The following is a 10,548-nucleotide window of genomic DNA, read 5'->3' as shown; positions in this document are numbered from 1 at the left end:
TAATTATGCTGTGATATAAGAGAAGCAGTATAGTAAGAATATATGCTCTGGAGCTACACCGTCTCAATCTCATTTCATGCTGTACCACTTACTATCTATGTGACCTTGCAGCATACTTTCACTCTCTGCCTTAGTTTTCTGATCTGTAAAATGGATATAACAATAGTACCTGTTTCATAGGGTTGTTATGAAGATCAAATCAGTATAAGAAAAATAAACTTAGAGTAGTGTGTGACATAGCAAGCACTATTTCAGTGTTTCATCCAAATTAAGTGGCTTTTTCCTTAATAGATAAATGATTAAGGTTACAAAAGATATTAAACTTTTATCTTTTTTTTTGAGATGGAGTCTTGCTCTGTCACCCAGGCTGGAGTTCACTGGCGTAATCTCGGCTCACTGCAACCTCCACCTCCTGGGCTCAAGTGATTCGCCTGCCTCAGCCTCCAAAAGTAGCTGGGACTACAGTTGCACACCACCAGGCCCAGCTAATTTTTGTATTTTTAGTAAAGACAGGGTTTTACCATGTTGGCCAGGATGGTCTCAATCTCCCTACCTCGTGATCTGCCTGCCTCGGTATCCCAAATTGCTGGGATTATAGGCATGAACCACTAGTGCCCGGCCTAAATTTTTATGTAAACTATTTAGTAAAAATAATTTTTAATATTTTAGGTCATGGGAAATTCAGTAGCATAGTAATTATCAAAGTAGTAAATTTTTTCAGCAAAGGAGATCAAAGATAGACTGTTACGAGTGAAAAAATAGGGTATTAATCAACAAAATTATGAATCTGAATAGTCACAATTTTTCAGTTTCTGTACCTGAAATAGTTTCTGCATGGGATAGATTGGACTAACCAAATTTATCTCATTTTATGGCTCTAGCCTAACTACCTTCCCCATTAAATAATGTTTTTAAATATATGCAAAGAGAAAAAAAGAACTTTTTGAATTATGAGATATACCGAACAAAACAATAATGAAAAACTATTTATAAAATAGTTAAGATTAGATTATAAATCTAAAGTTGTATTTTGTCGGCACTAAAGGACTCCAATATTGTTTATATGTCAAAAATGATTGGCTGGGCACAGTGGCTCACACCTGTAATCCCAGCACATTCGGAGGCCGAGGCGGGCAGATCACCTGAGGTCAGGAGTTCAAGAACAGCGTGGCCAACATGGTGAAACCCCATCTCTACTAAAAATACAAAAATTAGCTGGGAGTGGTGGCGGGCACCTGTAATACCAGCTACTTGGGAGGCTGAGGCTGGAGAATCACTTGAATGCAGGAGGTGGAGGTTGCAGTGACCAGAGATCACACCATTGCACTCTAGCCTGGGTGATGAGTCAAATAATAATAATAATATGAGAAACACAAAGTAAGATCTTTACTTTGAGAAATACTGTTTTGTGTAGTCCTTGTTTTGACACATGATGAACAGCTTGGAAATCTAAAGTAATTCATTTTTTTTTCAAATAAAATTTGACTCATGTGAATGAAATGTTTTAAAAATAAAATAAAATCCAACATTAATCACATTCAATTAAATACAGTGTATGTATTCATTCTTCATTAATAGAAGTTCATTTCTCCTACTTCTTTTACCCTGTGCTAATATCAATTTCTAATTATTAGAGACCAACAATCAATATGAAATCAGTATTGCTGGTTTTTTAGCTGTCATTGATATGAGTACCTATTATGCACAAGGTCTTGCATTAGAGAACTCTACATACATTTTCCCTACCCATACAGCAATCAATACAAGCTAAACCTGAGTCACATTGTACAGAAGTTTAGGTAGAGGTTCACAGCAGTCCACTAAACCTGAAAAATGCCGGGTGCAGTGGCTCATGCCTGTAATCCCAGCACTTACGGAGGCCTAGGTGGAAGGATCACTTGAGGTCGGGAGTTCGAGACCAGCCTGGCCATCATGGTGAAACTCCATCTCTACTAAAAATACAAAAATTAGCCAGGCATGGTAATCCCAGCTACTTGCAAGACTGAGGCACGAGAATCGAGAATCGCTTGACCTGGGAAGCAGAAGCTGCAGTGAGCTGAGATCACGCCACTGCACTACAGCCTGGTCGACAGAGCAAAACTCTATCTCCCCCACAAATTTTTTTTAATTAAATAAATAAACCTGGAAAACATTGTTTGCACCGTTTCTTCTTCCAAAGCAAAAGAAGTTTCTGTCACAGAAAACTGGGGAGAGGGCAGTCAATGTTCTGGGAAAATCAACCATGAACAGCACTAATTTCCCAACAGCACAGTCTATGCTAAGGAATTCATCAGAGATCAAAAGAAACTCAACTCCTCTCCTACTAAATTTGGGATTAAAAATTGCATTTAGATTTAAGTACTGGAAATATATTCTGAGACAGAACATTTTCTTGCAAGTAATTGACATGGTCTGTGCAGTTGAGGAAACTGTCTCTTTAGTGACAGAAGATAGCACTTTGGATTAAAGAGTTGACTGATAGCTCCTAGATCTATAGGAATTAATATAATAGTGTTTTTAAAAAAAAATTCGTACACATCTTAAAGAAAATATATCTTAAAATTTTATTCAGTGATATTAGGGAATGCTATATAAATTATAATAAATATAACATTCTTGAAAATCAAAAGTTCCTCTGATTTAACCTTTAACACTGAATCATTTGGAAAGGAATTTTTTATTTTTTTAACATTTCTTTTTTTTTTAAATTATACTTTAAGTTCTGGGATACACGTGCAGAACGTGCAGGTTTGTTACATTGGTATACATGTCCCATGGTGGTTTGCTGCACCCATCAACCTGTCATCTACATTAGGTATTTCTCCTAATGCTCTCCCTCCCCTAGCCCTCTGCTCTGGAATGTTTTTTAATAGTTGGGACTATGAGGATAAAGTCATATTCTCAGTATTTTCATTATATTAAATAGTTCTGATATAATTGATGACTTAATGTCCTATTTCAAAGCTTCCTTATTTTATCTGAATGTTTTCATCTTTATGTAGCAGAAGGTTAAGATAAGTAACCATATAATCCTTATATAAAGGTAAGACAGATTTAGACACTAAGCATTTCTGTTGAAAACAAAGTTGGGCCACATTGTAGACAAAGAAAACATGCAGGATATATCACATTTAAATTTTGAAGTTACATCACATATATATATATACACACACACACACATATCTCATTTAAATTTTAAAGTCCTTAATTTGTTAAAGCCATTTTAGCAGAATTGTACAGAATTAGTTGTTTTGTTAAAATAAGATTTAAATCACACCAACCTGGATGATATAGAACAGGAGAAATATTTTTACTTGTCATATTTATTTTGATTTTTATAAATCTAAACATTTCCTGATGATTGCAATGATTACAAGATGCAGTGTTCTTATTGAAACATTACTAAGTAATGAACAATTAATCAAATGAAAGAATAATTTTAAGATGGATCAATGTCAAGAAATAGTTTTTTGAAAAATTTTAAGATTCACAAACCATTATTATGAACCTATTCAAGATCTTAAATGATGTTATTAAAAAGTATGCATAGTAAGAAACATATCAACTAACTCCTCACTAAACTTGAGAAAATATAGAATAATTAAGGTAAAAATCCATAAATTATGCAACAAAATTCAAATTGAGGGGGGAAACTGCCATGCAATATTTATATTCATTTAATCAAATAATATTTACATTCAGCTTGGACAAATTTTCAAGTTTTGGTACAAGTGTTTGTTCTGTTGATTTAAGGATAATTATCACTAAGAATTTCTAAAAAAAAAAATAGAAAAACAATAAAAACCTGATTGATAACAGGTTATAGTATACTGGCAAAAATGGAGGTAATCAGTGAAGCAGAACATAGATACCTGCGAACCTAAACAGAGATGGCCTATGTGCCAATTTCAGATACTTGTTAACAGCACCCAAATAAATACCTATAGTAAAACAAACAGCAGAACTTCACGCAGTTTTAAAAGATAGGTTTGTCACCATTTTGAAAAGTAATCCATTGTGATTTTAGTAATCTATCTTTAATTCTGAGCCTCTGCATCATCATCTAACAAGCAGAAATAAATATTTTAATAAAGAGCTTTGCATTGAAATGCAATAGTGCCTATAAAATTCCTTCACAGACAAGAAAACCTTATACAAATATGATTTTTACCAAGAAATAGGTAAGTACATGGCTAAACACCCTTAATAGATACAACACAACATTCTACAACATAGGTAGATGCAATTCATGAGTTTATAAATGAATAAATCTTGGGTCACCAAATATATGATTTTTCATAACCAAAATATACTAAGTTTACCAATATAGATACTTACCAGTTGAAAAGCCCAACAAACCTATATTCAAAAATATTAGAATGCTGATCTGCTAAGGAAGTCATGGCATGTGGGAGAAGGCAGTTTGTGTGGGAGTGCATCTGGAGAATGGCATTCCAGGGCCACATGGACCTTCATCCTGTGTAACTGAAGAAGAGGTGGCTGTCAGCGTAGACCCATACCCCGCAACGGGAGATAGACGAGGAGCTGCTTCTTAGAAAACATGTCAAAAAATGATTGTTTGCACATACCCTGAATTTTTACAGTTTCCAACCTTCAAATAGAGAATGATATTCATAACTATTATATAAGAGGTCTTCAGTTTTAAACAAGTTTTGTGAACAGAAAAACATTTTATATTTAAAAGTCATGCAAAATTTAAGAAAATCATCTTTACTGGTAGCTCAGTTAATAGAATGTTTTCCAAACAATAAATAAACGTATGTCACGAGGAAACCGACTTAAGCAGAGGTGATCCAGGGACAGGAAGGGATAATTGTTTGTGCCCAAATTATCTGAATTGGCTATCTAAACTGGGCTGAATTCACTTTTGCTGTGTAACTACAAAATGTGTTTCTTTCAAGAACTCAAAAAAATGCTGAACTTATATTCCAAGGCTGTTCACACTTTCCATCATTTTTATATTTTTAAAAACTTTCTTCAGAGAACTAAATTACATATATCATGTGGAGCTAATTTCTTTAACAAGTTCTTATCCTAAGTTATTTCTACTTAAGTAGGACTTACAGTGAAATTATTCAGGGATAATAAATGTCTGTTCTTAACTCTGCGTGTACATACGCATGAGTGAAAGCAATCTAGAGAAAAATAGAGTCAGGTCCCTCTTACAAAAGACAGCAAACATTACCTACCGTGAAGGCTAAAATATAGGGAAAAGAGTTTGGAAGCCTGAAACGAAAAAACTTGTGTTCTAAGCTGTGTTCTGACACTTCCTATTGAGTTGGCATGAGTTACCTATAACCTTTCTGAACTTTATTTTACCTATCTGAAAAAATGGGGGTGTATGACATACATGTAATCTCAAAATTCAACATTTTTGGAAACTATAGTATTATTTACTTCATTTTCGATTATTTAACTATGCCTTATTCTTATACTGCAATCTGGGCAATAGTTTAACAGATTTTTATTTAATTTTGTTTTATAAATTCTTAGTGGTTATTGTATTTAACTTTATGCAATTTGAACCTGAATGTTTCCATTGAATTACTAGAAAATGCAAGAAACAAATGGTTCCTTTTAATTTTCTACACATATATTAATAATCTGAAGAAATTTATGGTACTTACAAAAATTCCCCCAAAAAATTTTTCTAGTTTTTTCCACTTAATTATGAAATTGGATAGCTATAGTATATAGCACTAGTTTGATTTGTAATACTTTCAAACCTAATACAGTTTTCCCTGAACTAAATACAGTTTTCATTTTTTCTATATTCTATTATTACTAAATTTTAACTACATTTTAAAAAGCAATTTTTGTTTTATCTGCAAAAGCAATTTTCCTTTTGTCTTTCTATTTCCTCTCTATCCATTCCCTTTAATAAAATCTTGGTTCTGAAAAACAAGGCATGTTTTCCACTATACTTTTCTAAAATTTAATTTGACATTACTGTTCAAAATGTTAATTTGCACTTTCTCAGCTATTTTCAGAAAAGCTCATTGTTTAAATGACTTAAAATAATAAGCAAATAGGCCAGGCACAGTGGCTCTCATCTGCAATCCTAGTACTTTGGGAAGCTGAGGAGGGAGGACCATTTGAGTCCAGAAGTTGGAGACCAGCCTGGGCAACATAAGGAGATCCCATCTCTATCAAAAAATTTGAAATTATTCAAGTGTGGTGGTGCATGCCTATAGTCCCAGCTCTTCAGGAGGATGAGGTAGGAGGATTTACTTGATCCCGGGAGGTCGAGGCTGCAGCGAGCGATGGTCGCACCACTGCACTTCAATGCCGGCAACAGAGCAAGGCACTGTCTCATCATCATCATCACAGTAATAACAATAATAAGTAAATAGCTTCACACCATACCCTAAGGCTAAACTAAGTCAAACAGAAGTATTTAAGTTTGTTTTACTGGTTAAAACAGAATAGTAAAATCATTTTAATGATTTTAACATGTCAATTTTAACAAAGTGCATGATAAATGTAAAATTTAGTTGTTTAAAAATCATCTTCAAAATATGTATTTCAAATCAGTAAGGCCCTCTATATTAATTTGAAAGTCACTATGTTTTGATCTGTTTTTAAATATTTTTCTGTATGGAATTTTTGAATTACATGTTAAGAACATGTACTGCTAAAGGATGTAATAACATTATTTAAAACATTAATGTTAAAATGCATTGCTAGTTCTGATGTATTTATTTCCACATATCAAATTCATTATTTTTACCCATCCAAATACCACAATCTAGTATCTAAATTGATAACTCTTATACCCAGATATGTGTTACACTTAAAATATCTTATTGCTTATAAATGTTTTTTCCTTTGCCTGGGTTTGTTTTTTTTTTTTGTTTGTTTGTTTGTTTTTTGGTCTCTCAGTATACCGTTTAAGCTTAATTAAAACAAAAATATGGTCAAAGAGTCATAGAATGTTGGAGTTGCACAAGCCTCTAAAAATCATCTGGTCCATGGGTTGTTTCTCCGCAGGGTAACAACAACTGGTTTTGAGGCAGTTTGAATTCCAACACAGTCTATGCAGAATTTCAGTGTCTGTGTATGTACACATGTTTTCCATTGCTCTCATCAACTTCTCAGAGGGGTCAGCAATGAAACACATGTTATGAAAGAAATCAATTCCATCACTTCATTTTACAAATAGAGAACTTGAGACTCAAGAGAATCTGCGACTCATCCAAGGTCACAGTGAGGTCCAGAAGGGTCCAAGCACAGGAGTCTCTGCCCTGTGGAGTTAGGGTGTGCCACACTCCCAGATTGTGGTTGTGTTCAACAATCCAGAAGCTCCCTGAGCCCCATACTTTAGGGTGTGAGTGTGAGAGCTGGAGCAAGGTGCTGATTCGTAGATTAAGAGAAAAAATCAGTTTTTATTTCTGAACTTATGCCATTGTCAGTACTTCACTTCTGACACCAGATGCATGGAGTTTTTTCCCACAATTCTCCAATTGTCTGCAGACAACTGGGTATCCTATGATGCAATCAATTCCAGTACCGTCTGGAGTTAGCACAGCCCTCACTGGTTAACAGCCCAGTCCCATAAGACTGCTCCCACTTCAATTGAAAGGGGGTGGGTTCCCAGGTTTTCCACAATTTCTATCTGACTTGGCTACAAATCAGAGGTTCCCACAACCCCACCCAGGTTAATAGAACCCCATACAGCTCATAGAACTCGGAGAAACACTCATGTTTACTAGTTTAAGGTAAAGATATGATAAAGGATACAGATGAAGCGGTACATAGGGTGAGGTCTAGAAGGATAGAAGTTCAGGAGCTTCTGCCCTGTGGAGTTGGGGTGCACACCCTCCCAGCTGGGGATATGTCCAACAGTTCAGAAGCTTTCTGAACCCCATATGTTAGGGATTTATTTTATGGAGGCTTCATCACATAAACATAATCCAATTATTAACTCCAGCTCTCCTCTCCCCTTTCCAGAGAATGGAATGTGAGGCTCAAAGTTCCAAGTTTCTAATCGCAGTTTGGTCATTCTGGTAACCAGCCTACATCTGGGAGCCCACCAAGAGTCATCTCATTAAAACAAAAAATGATCTTATTATCCAGGAAATTCTGAGGGATTTTGGAGCTCTGTGCCAAGAGCCAGGTCAAACACCAAATATTAGAACAAAAGATGCTTCTAGAACCTCTATTAGGAAATCACAAGAGTTTTAGGAACTTTTTTGTTAGCAACTGGAGGCAGAGACCAATATGTATATTTCTTATCATTTCACAAGATTGACCTCAGAATGTTATTGATCTGTAGAGCTCCCAACATAAGTGGGTTTTCAGCTAACACCCACTTGTGGCTTCCCCATAATTTGGTCTTCAAAAACTTAAAAGTGAATTTAATCTCCCATTTCAGTTAGCATCACAGTATTATTACACTGTAACTGTAATGTAATTAGAATTTAGTATTCATATTTTATCCCTTAAAATATATATTTATGGAAAAATTGAAATGAATTTCTCATAATTCTGCAGATAAGTTATTTCAGAGCACAATAAATTTCTGTCCATCCTTTTTTCTCAATTGAAAGAAATTATAGAAGTTGGCATTTCTGCTCCACTGACCATGGTGCTTGACCTATTCACTAGTAAATGTTGTGTAACCTTTTCCTTTCTTGTTATTTGGAGTTAGAGGTGATATAAAATAAACACAAAAGTCAGAATAAAGTTTAATAAAGATTGATCAATTTCATAACATTATATCTCATCTATGTCACTCACTTTTGTCATTCACTATTTTGTAAAAAACTTAGTACAAAAAATATAAAATGAACAGACAAATGATTTCTAGAAGATACATTTTGCTTTGAAATGCTCCAAAACATAGTTAGTAGGCTTAGAAACAGAATTAAACAACTCTGTCTTCTAAAAGTGACCATTATTTTTTTAAAATCCCATAATCGTCAAAATAGAAACATATTTTAAAGAATGACGATCTAAATTGACTTTAAATGATTAGAGAGAATGGAACAGAAAATATTTCTTCTGAGCAAACAAGGACCTGAAATAATGACAGAAAGAAATGTCCCCTCACTCTTCCCGAATGCAGTAACCAATATACATTGAGCTTCTATTATGTGCCATTCAGGAACTTGTAGGATTATCTAAGTAAAAAACTGAAAAACAGAGCTCACACTCAATTAAATCATGGACTTGTTAGAGATGAAGAATATTATACACATAAGAAGAATTCAGGGAAATTTAATCCATAATATAAATATATCTTAAATCATAGGCTTCAATTCTGGTGTCAGAGTTCAGAGAAGGGAGAAGGTAGTATAGACCAAAGGAATGCAGTCTGGAGCTAATAGAGGTTTGGGTTGGATAGTTTGACCAAAAATAAAATAGCAAGTCAAAGTTTCAGCATGAAACTCCTCATAGTTGCAAATTTTCTTCAGACAAAGTCTTTGGAGAACAAGGGCAATGAAAAAGCTAACCAAAAATAGAAAAAGTGCCTACATGTGTAGTTGAGAAATTTATATTATAAAAACCACAGCAAATCGGATTCAGCAAAAAAAGAAGGGACATAGACGTTTATTTTAAGTAGGACAACTACCATGTTTTGGCAGTGTCATTAAAAAGATATTATGTAAATAATAAAAATGAGAAAGAGTATTGAAGAAGGTAATCTTAAAACTTGAAAAAATAAACATGTAATATCATATTAAAATGCCACAGTAAATAAATTTTGTCTCTGGCATCATCATTTAGAAATTATTTAATTTCTAATTCTTTCTCAAAACACTACTGCTGCTATTATGACTTATTTTGATGTTTCTTTTCCAAATAAAACCTCAGCAGCCAAGAAACTCAAAATAAAGTAAAGCAACACATTTCACGAGGGCAGCCTACCCAAAGAGAAAGAAAGTGGGGGTTGGTGGGGGGTAGAGAGAGAGGTTTCAGTCTCTTAGCAGATTATGGTCCTTTTTAAGGTCATATGTAACTCAGTGCCAGGAACAGCAATTGTAAGAAAACGTTGCAAATAAACTTCTCAATTATATTAGCAAGGATTACAGCTTCTTTTAAAACTCCTCTGTTTTCTAGCTCTGAAGGTCAATGAACATTCCCATGAATCTTTGTATGTTTATACCCAAAGTGCACTGTGAACTTGGGCAAAGGAGGTAACTCTGGCTTAGCTGGGCTTTGTAGGTTGATATTACAAATACGATTGAAACCGAGCCAGTTTCACATTATTGCAAAGCATTAAAAAAATAAAAATACATTTGTAAGTGGCATCCAAAGACTCAAGAGTGATTCCAGAGAGAGTCGTGTAAGTGGAGATTTGTCTTTTGCAACGCTAACTGCTCTCAGTTCTCTGCCATCCTTCCTTAGGGCATCTTCACATGTTTGCAGAGTCCCCATGAATTCAGTCTGCACCAGGCTACACTAGCCTCCCCCAGTTCAGGCTATCTACTACACACTTGTGCCTTTCCACACTACCTGCAAACACACGCTCAGTGAACTGCCTCATTAGAAAGAAGCTGATCAATCAATATTCCAAGGAGTAAA

This window comes from Theropithecus gelada, chromosome 14 (assembly GCF_003255815.1).
Source record: "Theropithecus gelada isolate Dixy chromosome 14, Tgel_1.0, whole genome shotgun sequence".
Taxonomy (NCBI): Eukaryota; Metazoa; Chordata; class Mammalia; order Primates; family Cercopithecidae; genus Theropithecus; species Theropithecus gelada.
The sequence above is the reverse complement of the archived record's forward strand: the minus strand, read 5'-3'. Positions refer to the sequence as shown.